Genomic DNA, 14,827 nt, shown 5'->3' on the forward strand with positions numbered 1-14,827 from the left:
TCCATGTTCCCTTTACCTTTACCATGTCTCTGATTCACGAGTCCTGGCCGGGAGAACACAACGACCGAAAACTCTTCGCTGCAGGCATAACAGTAAAAGGCTTTCAGTGTGTTACCTTGTTATTCGAGAGCCTTCCTGCCTACGATCTGTTTTTATCAGTCGTTCCAAGTATACATATAAATTTACTACTTCTAGAACTCACTTGGATGACTGATTTGAACATAATTTTATTTAACATTGCTTTAGTCGTTTTCTTGTCCGTCATTGTAAACTTCAGTTCTCCATTATCACTAAAGAACAATATCATCAGCGAATCGAATATTATTTATTTCCATTCTCCAATTCCTCCAGTTAAGTTTTTTTTTTTAAAGTCTAATCTCAGCGCGCCGTAATCTGTTATTGGGATATGGTATCGTCCTGCATTCTTCTGACTTATTTTAATTGAACTTCTGCCAATACCTATGAAATATAGTGGTCGTTTCCTCATTGTACTATGTACATAGCCTCAAGAATTTTTCAATTTACTGATTTACCCCCCTCCCGCCCTGCTGTCGCATCTCATTTAACACCGCTACAGCTTCCTGAGTCGAAGGTCTCCTCGTAGTTAATATTTACCGAACAAAACTATTCTATTTAATATTTTGTTGTCTCTCTTACCTGGTCTATTGTCTAGGTATGACCCATGGTTGAGAACCGACTTTGAAAACCAGTTTGTACCCTGGGGTGATTAGAGTATAATGTGTTTATTTTAAATTCTGTTTGTGATTAGTTTTTTTTTGTGAATGAATTACAATAAAGATACGCTGGTAGGACGATACTTTTTCCAGATTGTTTACGTGTCCTTTTACGTGTAATAAATTATGGCTGCATTTTACCATGCTCTCGGAAATTTCTTTTCTCGAAACATTAAATAAAAAGGCTTAAAATATTTTTTGTAGCAATTTCTTTGCCGCCCTGTGTAAGATCTACGCTAATGCCACCTTCCTAGGGAGCTCTGACTAGTCATATTTTTACTGCCAAGATTTGTGTAATACTTATGCGTGTGTCAGTCTTGTGTTGAATGTCTGAATTATGTTTGAATTATGTAATTCACAGCAAAATTTTTAGCGACCTATATTTCTTTTTTTTTTACGCGAGTTCGCCGTTTGTCTAATGTCTTTGTTTTCTTTTTTTCTCCTTCAAGACAACATTCTTTTAGTTTTTTACACTGTTATAACAACTACATGAAATTTGTTTTCATTTATTTTCATCATGTTAAATTTCTTACGAACGTCTCATGTATAGCTTTTTGTAAGCTCTACAATTTATCTTTTATCTCTGGCTGATGGCACTCTTGTGTTCTTGCGCTTCTCCATTATTAGTTTTGTTCCTGGAGACAGTTTACAGATACATAATTATACCTCCTACTTTAAGTGCATCTTACTTTTTTTCGGGATTTTAGTGAAGTTTTCGTTATCATTTACAATGTAAGATTTTCTTCATTGTTACACACACACACACACACACACACACACACACACACACACACACATATATATATATATATATATATATATATATATATATATATATATATATATATATATATATATATATATATATATATATATATATATATATATATATATATATATATATATATATATATATATATATATATATATATATATATATATATATATATATATATATATATATATATATATATATATATATATATATATATATATATATATATATATATATATATATATATATATATATATATATATATATATATATATATATATATATATATATATATATATATATATATATATATATATATATATATATATATATATATATATATATATTTACGTCGCGGCCTATTGCACCGTTAGGCTTATTTCCTGGTGGAGGCTGATGGTCGGCCCAGCTCGTTTTGGCGCAGGCGTGTGATTATAGTGGCACCATCTTGTTTTGGCTCATGATGACCCCTGGGCCCGAATTTACAATTAATCTTAAACCGCTAAGTTTGACTTTAGGGCGAGTTTAACTTTATTCTTCATCTTATCCCTCATAAGTTGATCTTAGCTGACGGGATATTTTAGGCGAGCCCAAACCCGTCTTAAGGAGCCTAAGTCGAACTTCAGTCGCCAAGATGGCCGAACGTCAACAAGCCCGTCAGCGCCTAGAGAAGACTTTTCAAGAGCGAAGACACGTTCTGAATACTTTGAGTGACGCAGAACTATTGAAACGCTACGGACTGGATCGTGCAGGAGTACTGTTCGTAACGGATTTGGTGAGAGGGGCCCTGCAAAGCCCTACTTCAAGGAGTTTTGCATTGACACCCGAAATGAAAGTAATTATTACACTGCGTTACTTAGCAACGGGGAAAATGCAGATGTGTAACAGTGATGATCTTGGTCCATCACAGTCGTCAGTAAGCAAAGCGATCACCGATACCCTCAAGGCACTTACACAACCAGCCATACTTGTCCAATTCATTCGATTTCCTCGCACCGTCCCTGAAATCCGAAAGAAACAACAAGAATTTGTGCAAGTTGCAAACTTCCCTGGCATTGTTGGTGTAATAGATTGCACGCATGTCAGGATACCCCCAGGGAATATGAAGCATAAACACACAATTAGTGTTTGATGCCAAATATAATATTTTTAATGTTGTAGCTAATTGGCCTGGGTCCACTCATGATGCTCGTATTTGGCGTGAGAGTGGCCTCAAACGCATGTTTGAGGATCATCGTATACCACCGGATTCATGTCATCTATTAGGGGACAGTGGCTACCCTTGCAGACGGCATCTGTTGACTCCCTTCCCTCTACTATGTGTAGAGTGTGGCAGTCTCTCCAATTCACTCCCCTTTTCCTCTTGGGAGAAGTGAAAGCGGCAATATTTTCCATGATTAATTCGTCAGAGGGTGGGTGATGCAGGAATGAGGAAGACGAACAGGAACGCGTGTCCGTGTTTACATTCAAGAGAAAAAAAAAAGAATATCACCTTGCGCGGATGATAAACGTAACCTTTATTTTATAAATACTACCTTATTATGCCCATATTTCTGAAGTATATCATCATGTAACATTGATAAAGTAGTATTACTACATATTCAATCACTGAAGTGTCGCAATTCTGCAATTTAAAAAATACATCTTTTGCCAGGACAAATTTTCATACTGGATCAGCTGCTGAGTGAAGTTGAACTTATTTTTTCATTTAAGCTCAGCTATAAGTTAAACTTGAGATTCAGTGGAACTTTTAAGTTAAAGATTAAGATTAATTGTAAATTGGAGAGGCAATCTAGAGTCCGGGTCGATAGGTGGTCTTCAGGGCAGCATATGGGTAGTCTTAGGCCACTCGGCGGTGACTGAAAAATCCCAACTGTAAGGCGACCAGGATTCGAACCCGCGTCTCTCCTGGATCGCCTGAACGCGGCGTTATATATATATATATATATATATATATATATATATATATATATATATATATATATATATATATATATATATATATATATATATATATATATATATATATATATATATATATATATATATATATATATATATATATATATATGTATATGTATATATATATATATATATATATATATATATATATATATATATATATATATATATATATATATATATATATATATATATATATTGCACCTCAATACCTGCTTATTACACGTATTTCTCTTCCTGGCTGAATGTAAAGCCTTCACGATAACACCAGCCTCGTGTGTCACCCTGCCGACAGGTGACCTAAACCTAAACTGCCCCCTTCCTTCCCACCGCCACCACCGCCTCCCACGTCCCACGTCTGTATCTGGCAACTGTACGGAGGGACCAGAGTGTTGTGTTCTCCCCAACAGACAACGCAGTCACTGTGAGGTTCTTACAGGCTCATATTGTTGAGCAGCTCATTATGTATGAGTGCAGGGTGTTCACTTTTATGTGATAGGCAGTGATGAAACGAAGATCAAAAGTTGTCACATCCTCCAGCAAGGCTTCCGTCGGCCCGGCCAAGTTTGATAATTATCGATCCAGGATTCGAATTCCATCAGGAAAGTTTGCCGGGCAACAGTAGCTGACGTCAAACTCGCTATTAGTTTCACGTTGCTGCTGCCGCCAAAGTGGCTGGAGGGACGAGGGACGGAAGAAGTAATTGCAGCTGAGTCAGATGGGCCACAGATGGGCAATTTAAAGTCTCCATGTAAAAGAAAGGCAATCCAATAGTTATTACATACGGTTTTCATGTACTTATTTTGTGGCATTCATTAACTAGGAAATATGCTAATGTTTTCGATGTTTTCTATTTCAGGAATGTTGCTGCCCGTCACTCCTTCTAGCCAACACAAAAGAGGGGGAACTAAGAGAGAGGTAAGTGTTAAAACTACAAAGGTCCAGCATGACGGTTTGATGATGTTCCTACGTCAGCACGCTAAAGTAATCATGCTATCTAAGAGTAAAAAACGGGAATTAACGCCGTGTTTAGCAAAATGGACGTGACAGCAAGTACTCGCCTGACCCGCCCGAACCCCGTGACCCGCGAAAGGCCGCAGCCCTCCACGCTAAGGTGTCGCCAAAATAGGACGAGGCGTGATATATAATGCCGTCCACTCCCCTGGCCTAGTATACCCCAGCCGGCATTCCCCCAGCCAGCAACTCCCTGCTTTCCCTTCCACCGCCCCAGCTGCAACCTCCTGCCCTTCTTACCTCCCTCCCTCGTCCACTCCCAAGTCCTCTTTTTAATCATGCCCGTGACTCCCTAACCACCCGCCTTACCCCTTCCCTCCCTCCCTTGCTCCCTCCCTGCTTCGTTTTGCCACCACCCTCCCTCCCTCCCTCCCTCTCTACACCCCCGCCACGTCCTCGCCGCCCGAGAGACGCTAGCTCCCTGCTCTGAAAATAGTGGCTTTTTTCTCACTTTCTCTTTTTTTTTTTTCCCGCGTGTTTGCCCGGCGGCCGCGTCTCGCTGCCTGACGCTGCCTCACTCCCACCAGCGGCACCCGTTTAAAACAGCGTTGTTTGTTGCTCTGCGTGTTTGTTGTTGCAGGATTTATAGCCGGGGATGTTACTGTTGTGTTTGTTCTCGTTTTTTTTGTTTAGTTAATTCATTTTGGTGTGGGGGATTGAAAACGTGTGTGTGCTGTTCAGTTTAATTCTTTTCCTACTAAGCTCGAACGCTTTCATATTTTTTCTTCTACAACGATGTTTCCTTCTGAGTTGAATCATGACCCAAAACTTTCCGATGACGACGTAATCTGTCAGGAAAGGCTGCTCAAGACCCTTCCACTCACTCAGCCGCCCCCGGATAACTTATAATGATGCGCCAAACCTCGCTTTAGTGACTGCAAGATTCCAATTATTCCCGCTTATCTTCAGTTGATCCATCGAGCCCCGCAACCACTACCAGGACTCCTCTCACTACCCCTCAAAACTCAGCGATACACCAGAATTCACCTTTGTAACCAATATTTCAATCACTCCCACTTATCTTCACATAGCCACAACCACTACGAGTATTCCCTCCCTCCCTCCCCCATCATTTCTTCTTTTTCATCTTCTAATGTCTTCCTCTACTCTCCACAGGCAAAGCATCACGTACTCCGCACATCTGTCTACAGTTTCTAATAGTTTCCTCTACGCTTCACACACAAATCATCACTCATTTTGCACAGCCATCTACAGCCCCGAAATTGACCTCTCTTTCGGCCACCTCTTTTGATTCTTTTTTTTTTTAGGAGCAGCAAGTAGCGGGCTTTTTTTTATCATTGTTTATTTTGGGGGGCCCTTGAGCTGTCTCCTTTGTTGTAAAAAAAAAAAAAAAGCTGCCCAACCGCTGTTATGGTACGTCCCTTTACCTCTTCCTTCCTTTCCTCTCCCCTGGCACTCCCAAGCGTCTACAGTCTCTCCTCTCCTCAACACACAAAGCGTCTCTTTACTCCCAACAGCTTATCCGGCTCTGACACAATTTTTAGGCCTACCTCTCTACTGCCATCCACAACCACTCAATTTTCGGTTAAGACGCTGCCCCAATCTCCATCTCTTCCTGTATCGAACCCCCACCGCCTTTTTTCCCTCCAGATGACTTGCCGAATATCCCGAGACGTAGAAGCATTTACGAAGGGCATCTAAACCTCCGTGAAGAGTGTGGTTTCTGTAAAAGGTTCTCAGGATAAGTTCCACGACCTTTCAAACACTTAGACTTACACTTACTTACAGTGACTTATACTTACACTTAGATAAGGATACTGACACTTAACTTCGTGCCCTAGGTGAACGGAGAGAGAGAGAGAGAGAGAGAGAGAGAGAGAGAGAGAGAGAGAGAGAGAGAGAGAGAGAGAGAGAGAGAGAGAGAGAGAGAGAGCGAGAGAGAGAGAAGTGGGGAGGGGCGATCATCCAGCGAGCCATGAAATTCTCCTGATAGCTTATGGGTGAAATAAAGGAAATGAAGCGACGAGATATCAAGAAATGCAGAGAGACTGAGCAGTGCAGAAGTGTCGAGGATTGTCAATACAACCGGATAGATTTAAGGTTTCAAAACACTTAGTGATGATGAAAGGGGAGGTAGAACAACACTGAAAAATTAAAGAAAAATATTAGAAACCAATCTCGTGGAGGGGCCTGTGTGTGTGTGTGTGTGTGTGTGTGTGTGTGTGTGTGTGTGTGCGCGCGCACGCGTATAGTTGTCCGCCCATTAGTGCAGAGGTAAAACACAATCAAGGTCCCATTAGCAGTTAATAAAGTTAATTAAAAGATAGAAAAATCGTAAAGTATTTCTTAAAACAAAGGAACGGCCTTGCTGCGGCATTCACGAGACTTTTGGCTCAACGCCGAAAGAAGAAAATAAAGAGATCAGGAAGAGCCCATCATTTTAGTAAGAGGATCAAGGTTTCGTGAGCAGCAAAAAAATAATAATGAACACACTGAGAGAGAGAGAGAGAGAGAGAGAGAGAGAGAGAGAGAGAGAGAGAGAGAGAGAGAGAGAGAGAGAGAGAGAGAGAGAGAGAGAGAGAGAGAGAGAGAGAGAGAGAGAGAGAGAGAGACTCCTCACTAAAGTGCTTTTAATTATGGTCTATGTTTGTAAAAAAGTTTTATTTAATCTTAAATCTTTGAACACGGGAATGGTTTTACTCCATATTGGGTTCTTTTGAATAAATCTAAATCTGAGAATCCGCGAGACACCAAAACCATAGAGACATAAGAATTTTACAACACAATGAAGATTCACAAATGCTATGAAACCTGTAAGAAAATAGTCAAGAGAGAGCCACATGGCAACACGCTGTGTTGCGAGACACAAAGAATTAATAATTAAGAGCGACGTTTAATAATTGAAAGCAGTAATAATTTTTAAAATGTTCCATCTCTTAAATTAGCATCTTTTCACATCCATTTAGAAGATGAAAGGCATCAAGTTGGCATTAAATAGTTATAAAAAAATGGTTAAAAATATATATATTACAAGGTTAAGAACAATGTTAGATGATGGAATATGTATAAATGTTAGTGTGCTAGGAATATGTGTAAATGTTATAATGTGTTACTTATACTGGCGATGGAACCTGCATTTTTCGCATACATATGAAGCATAGCGGTAAAAGCAAGGGTAAAAGTGGATGTTATTGGATTGAGAAAGACGTCGTGATATTTTACGACAAAAAGTTATATGTAGCCAATACTGTCTTTAAGATCAACCTTTCGCACCCATACAAAGCTCAATGAAGCACTCCGTATCAATATGATAACTGCAGCAAAGTCGTTAGATTTTGAATGCGATACAAATAACTAATAATGTCTCCTTATCCGACTTAAAATCAGCAACTTTTCACACCCACATTACGCATAGCCAGAGCAACCCACGTGAGCTGTTTGATGCATTTCCTATTGTAACCTCGAATAGAGTCTGGCACAACTCTTTGCTTTCTAAACTGTCCCCTTACTGTTTCTATCTTTCTCTCTGTTCCTTTATCACCAGTTTCCTTTCCGGCCTTTCTATCTCTGCTGTGGTAGACGGTCACTGTTCTTACACTAAACCTATCAACAGTGGTGTTCCACAGGGCTCTGCCCTATCACCCACTCTCTTCCTGTTATACATCAATGATCTTCTTTCCATAACAAACTGTCCTATCCACTCATACGCTGATGCATAATGCATAATGCATAAAGCATAATACATCATTCAACTTCTTTCAACAGAAGACCCTCTTAACAGGAATTACAAGACTCCAGACTGGAGGCTGCAGAACGCTTAGCCTCAGACCTTGCGATCATTTCCGATTCGGGCAAAAGGAACCTTGTGTCCTTTAATGCCTCAAAAACCCAATTTCTCCACCTATCAACTCGACACGATCTTCCAAACACCTATCCCCCATTCTTCAACAACACTCAGCTGTCACCTTCTTCAACACTTAACATCCTCGGTCTATCCTTAACTCATAATCTTAATGGAAACTTCACATCTCTTTTCTCACTAAATCAGCTTTCTCGAGGTTGGGCGTTCTGTATCGTCTCCGCCAGTTCTTCCCCCCGCACAGTTGCTATCCATATACAGGGGCCTTGCCTGCCCTCGTATGGAGTATGCATCTCACGTGTGGGGGGCTCCACTCACACATCTCTCTTGGACAGAGTGTAGTCTAAGGCTCTTCGTCTCATCAGCTCTCCTCCTCTTACTGATAGTCTTCTACATCTTAAATTCCGCAGCCATGTTGCCTCTCTTTCTATCTTCTATCGATATTTTCACGCTGACTGCTCTTTTGAACTTGCTAACTGCATGCCTCCCCCCCTCCCGCGGCCTCTCCGCACGCGACTTTCTACTCTAGCTTATCCCTTTACTGTCTAAATCCCTTACGCACGAGTTAACCGGCATCTTCACTCTTTCATCCCTCACGCAGGTAAACTCTGGAACAATTTTCCTTCATCTGCATTTCCTTCTGCCTACGACTTGGACTCTTCAAGAGGAGGGTATCTGGACACCTCTCCTTCCAAAGTTGACCTCTCTTTTGGCCACTCTTCTGAGCGCTTTTTGTGGGAGCAGCGAATAGCGGTTTTTTTTGTTGTTGTTGTTTGTTTTTTTGTAATTTTTTTTTTTGCCCTTAAGCTGCTTTACTCTGCTGTAAAAAAATAAAAAAAATAAAAAAAAACTCGAAGCAACAACTTTTAGCATCCAGACACTGAATAACCAAACCAACCCGCGTCAATACCACGACAGCGATGACGTTATAATACGGTTAAAAAAAAAAAAAAGATTATTGACATCAAAATCAACTCTGACAACCGCATACCAAAACTTTAAACAACAACTTTCAAATATACAACAATTTTTTTTTATTTATTTTGCCCTTGAGCTGCTGCCTTCACTGAAAAAAAAAATGAAAAAAAAAAATAGTCAGGACAGCAAACACTAAAAATTTGGTAAAGAAAACGTTCAATATATTACCTCTATTGACTTTAAAATCACCTTTCGAGATCGTATTATAAAGCATGTACACAAACTTTCAACAAAACTTTTTAAACACCCAAACAGAGTATAGCCGAACCAACCCTCGTCAACATTAACATCCCAACAGCAAAGGCGGTAAGGAAAACGTTCAATATATTACCTCTACTCGAGTCTACTGGCTTTAAAATCACCTTCCGCAACTATTTTATAAAGCATACCCAGCCCAGTCCACGTCAATAGCACAGCAGCAAGGGCAAGAATCAGAGTGAGCAGTTTGCCGCCCCAGTGCTCAGGAACCCTACGTGGAATCCATCAGGGACCCCCGCGCGGCTACCCGAGGCGAGAATGGGCGTGTGCTGGTAATGGCGCCATAACCTCCTCTTGGTGCTCCGTGGCGCGAGAAATAGGCGATCTTTCACTAATGCTGTGGCTCTACCCCTTAAAAAAATGTTTGTTGCCCCGGTAGTGTTAGTAAGTACAGAAATGGTTCAGTATTGTTTTACTTGATGCATATCTTTCCGCAATCAGTAAATGTTAATTATTTCTATCTTGAACGTTGATATTACCTACAGCAGCCCGGCCTTACTGTTCGATTCTTATTCATTTCTCATCCCCTCCCTCCCCCCGACCCCATCTGTTCCAGGACGCTCTGCTCATTTTGGTTCAAATGAATCTCTCTGGAAAATTTTACAAATTATGTGTTTCCCTACAGCAGTAATAGAAATGAAAACGGTTTATCGGTCCAAAGAGAATAATTTTTTTATGTAAATAACCGTTTTATCGTTATTCACAATTTGACTCCCTCCTCAACGCTTTATTACACTAGTATGCTGACCGATGGATCGCTTGGGGAAAAAAATGTTGCTTTCTACCATGTTTACTAAATACTGAAACGGGTCTTACTACATTTATTTATATTTTTTTAACCTTTTTTACCGTACTTATCTAAAGACAGCATGAATTTGGATTTTCAAGAGACGAGTAAGTTCTTAATTCCCTCAAAAGTTAGACGGTGAACAAACACTGGCCGCACCCGGAACCCGCGGCGGAAGGCTAAACGTCAGCAGCTGAGAGTGAGAGGAACAGTTTGTCATCTTCTCCGGTAATTACAGTTTAAGGTAAATGATAACCGGTTTTAGCTGCACTCGTGCCTGTTGATCTATAAAGTAAGGGGCTTGTAATATATAGTGCGTGATAAGCCAATTACGTGATTGCCAGGTTGATAATCGCCTTCCAAGGGAGGGTAATAATTTGACAGGCACACATGCTCCAAAACTATGGGCCGCCGAATGGACGATGAGATAAAGAGAGAAAACCTAAGAGGAAGGACACTGCTAAATGGAAGCTGTCTGTGTTTAATGTGTTTTTAAGTTTGCTGCTCTAGACTACTGATTTATTTATAGACATTATCTCACCCTAACTTGTCGCTACTCTGCATTCAGCTGTTGCTCTCTCTCTCTCTCTCTCTCTCTCTCTCTCTCTCTCTCTCTCTCTCTCTCTCTCTCTCTCTCTCTCTCTCTCTCTCTCTCTCTCTCTCTCTCTCTCTCTCTCTCTCTCTCTCTCTCTCTCTCTCTCTCTCTCTCTCTCTCTCTCTCTCTCTCTCTCTCTCTCTCTCTCACACACACACACACACACACACACACACACACACACACACACACACACACACACACACACACACACGATCGATCGCGAGTCTAGCGTGTGGTCAGGCCGTAGTGAATTGCACACATAAAAACTGGAGGCGCTTCAGAAAAAAAAAAACCGGGATAAACCAGATTTGTATATACTGGTCCCAAGAGTTATTCCAAGTAGCAATAAAGTGATGTAAAGCTGGTCTCCTTTTTCCTCGTATGTGTGTGTGTGTGTGTGTGTGGGTGGGTGGGTGGGTGCGCGCGCCTGTGTGTGTGTGTGTGTGTGTTCCAGGTGGAGGCCATGTCAGTCACCAAACATCCACCCGTCGCTATTGTCAGTGAGGGTTAAGGCAGCAATTAATCTCTCTTGTCGACCTCTTTCTCCTTGATGAGTGTGTGAGTCTCAGCATGAAAGCCGTCTTGACGTGGCCCTCTTGTACTAATACGATGATCCCTCCTTCTGTTTTATGCTCTGAGGCGATTAACAAGTATACTGGACAAAGGCGAGGTCGGTAGGACAGCAAATATATAAAGAAGTCGAGAGTGTCCTATGAGACCCATTTGTCCTTGTATAATAAAGGAGTATTTTATAGCTTCGTCTCAGGTCATGAGGCGAGGACCATCAGTTATACGTAGGATTAGAAGACAAGGTAGCAGAACGTTAAGTAGATTGAGCGAAAAAAGGTTAAGAGGAGAGTAAGTACAGCGTACGACGAGTGTGGTGAGTGTGATCGTTTTGTACTCAACGGATAGAAACGCCTACACTTTGATCCATGACGTGAGGTGAAGACAGTTAGGTAGAACGTAGCCACCGAAGAAAGGTTGACATGACAGCAAACATTAAGCGATGAGTGTGCTATCTCCTTTTCATCATTATCTAGAAGCTGCTCGTTTTTTATACTCTTTTCGGAAGACTCTTGAGGTGCAACACGTCATGTACGCTAAACGAAAGAAAGAGTACAGTGTGGAGTTTTTATTTTCATATTTTTTACACGGCTGATCCTCTTTCACCCCGTCTTTTATCAGGCGAGGAACATGAAGTAGAGGGAACGAAAAATTAAGGTTGACAGAACAGAAAATACAAAACAATGGTGTGGGATCCTTTTTGTTCTTGTATTCCTACACTCTTATGTTGTTTTTGTTGTTGTAGTTGTTTGTTGTTGTTGTTTTGTGAGCCGAGGAATATTAAGTAGACTGACCTAACAGCACATGTAGAAGGACGTATTTGTTATGCGAGCTTCGCTTACTGCGTGAGTTTCGTCGACTCAAATATGCCATGATAAATTTTCATACTCTGTTCAGTAAAGAAAGTTTGCATGGACCCTTTTCATATGAAGGCTCTGGCCGGCCTCTGCTCGGCTTCCACAAAACCCTTGCCTTACTCTGGGCCTTATCGCTTCAACGTTAAAGAAACTAAGATTTACGTCAATATTTAGGAAGTCGTTTACGGCACGTACCAGGATGTTGTTGCTCTTTTCACGTCATGCTCCATCGAGTCCCAAACGTTGATGATTTAAATGTTCGCGTCCCCTGAAGGTCCATCGCAGCGTTAAGGACGAAAAAATACCTGAAAAGAGAAAAAAATATTAAATAAATGCACGTCCAGAAAATAACAACACAAAGAGGAGGAGGAAAAAGTGGAGGAAGAGATGGGGCAACCAAGTACCGGCGGAAGCCACTACATACCCTCTAGGGCAGCAAGGTACCGGTGAGAGACACTACACACACTTCAGGACTGTCATGTACCGACGGGAGTCACTACATACCCTTTTTACGGCAGCCGAGTACCTGCGCGAGCCACCCCATATAGCCTTTGGGACTGCCGAGTACCTGATGAGTCACTCCATGCCCTCAAAGACAGGCTAGTTCGTGCAGGAGCCACTACAGCCTTTAGGGCACCCAAGTACCCTAGGGAGTCACTATATACCTACTTTAAAGAAGAAAAATAATTAGAACTATCTTGCCCTAAATTCTTAAGTAGTTGCTCCCCGCGCAGTGCAAGTTCCCGTAAGGTGATGGAACGTCGGAGAGACAGTTAGGAAGATGTTCAGTTACCTACTAGGGTCGGTATTGTAAGACACTTTCGTTTCTAACATCAGCTATTTCTAAAGGTCAAAGAGTTGGTCAGTCGGGTTCTAATGAGTGTTTCTTCAGGTTCACGGTACAGAAGAAGGGTCAAACCACCACCAGGGTCATACAACTACTCCTGTAAATGCCCACAACTCCTACGAAAGCCTTGTCAAGTATGTGTTCTTGGGCGGCGAAATGTCTTATAATACGACCCCTACTAGTATTTTCTTGTACGGCTCGTGCTTTTATGCTTGAAACTGCTCGTTGTTGTTTTTTGTTTTGTTTTGTTTTTTGTTGATTAAGGGGATTTCACAAAGTTTGATATATTTGATTTGTAACAGTATAAGAGATTTGGATTTACCCTAAAACTTGAGAAATGCAAAGCTCAGTGAAAACAATGTAAGACGGTTCTGCGTAACAATGACGTGTGGATTAAGTGACTTTTTGGTTAGTGTGTTATACCTGTCACTCTAACTTTGTGTATGAGTGCAGATGTTTGCAATACTGTTTGTTTATTTGTTTGTTTTTAGGTACTGCGTATAGCGTCGGTAGACTTTCTCTTGGGGGTCTCTTGGGCAACTCCACCCCGTTAGTGGCGGAGGCGACTTTTATTTATAGTGACTGCAGTGACGTACGACATTTGCTTGGTACATGCTGCCCCCCGGTGCTCCACTTCTGCCTTAATCAACCTTAACGTCGCTGGCGTTAAGGTTGTTTGAAGGTCTGGGTAGCATGCGAGTAATCTTCCGCCACTCAGCGATGGTTGAAAAATACCACCGTGCATCGATGGGACTCAAACTTAGGTCTTAGGGCTCACAACGCCCGCACGCTGAGCACTCGGTCACCGCCCTGTGTGTGTGTGTAGAGGGGGGGGGGGGGGGTGGAGGGCGTGTGTCTGTGTGTGTATGTGTGTGTGTGTGTGTGTGTGTGTGTGTGTGTGTGTGTGTGTGTGTGTGTGTGTACGGGGGAGTGTCCAAATATGAGATGATTTAAGGGTCGTACTGAAGAACGTGATAGTGGTGGTGAGTTGTCTTGGTGATGGTGACATTATCATTATTGGTGGTGGTGGTGGTGGTGGTGGTGGTGGTGTTGTTGTTGTTGTTGTTGGTGGTGGTGGTGGTGGTGGTGGTGGTGGTGGTGTTGTTGTTGTTGTTGGTGGTGGTGGTGGTGGTCATTGGGTGGAATATAAATAGCTTGCACATCAGAACAAATAACATTATACGCTGCTATCTTTTACCTTTTCTCATTCTGTGGTTTTCTGACCAAACCATTTTCCCTTCTTGCATTACTCTTGATAAACCCACCTCCACTTCTTACGTTACCCTAAATAAACCCACTTAACTTCTAACTTCTAGAATCTTGAATGACGCAAGAAGTTAAAGTGGGTTTAGCTAGAGTAACGTAAGAAGTGGAGGTGGGTTTATCAACTTACTCTAAATAAACCCACTTTTTGCGTTACTCTAGATCAGCGGTTCTCAAACTGTGGGTCGCGACCCAAAGTTGGGTCGCGAGACAACTTTTGATGGGTCGCAGGGACATAGAAAGAAATCTTATGCTTTCAATATTTCATTTACTTAATTGAAATTGAAATTATAATTTTCAAAACGTCAGGCGCCTGTCTCACACTCTCACCAATGATGCCACTCCTGTTTTTCCACATAGATTTGGG

Source organism: Eriocheir sinensis, chromosome 10, assembly GCF_024679095.1.
Source record: "Eriocheir sinensis breed Jianghai 21 chromosome 10, ASM2467909v1, whole genome shotgun sequence".
NCBI lineage: Eukaryota > Metazoa > Arthropoda > Malacostraca > Decapoda > Varunidae > Eriocheir > Eriocheir sinensis.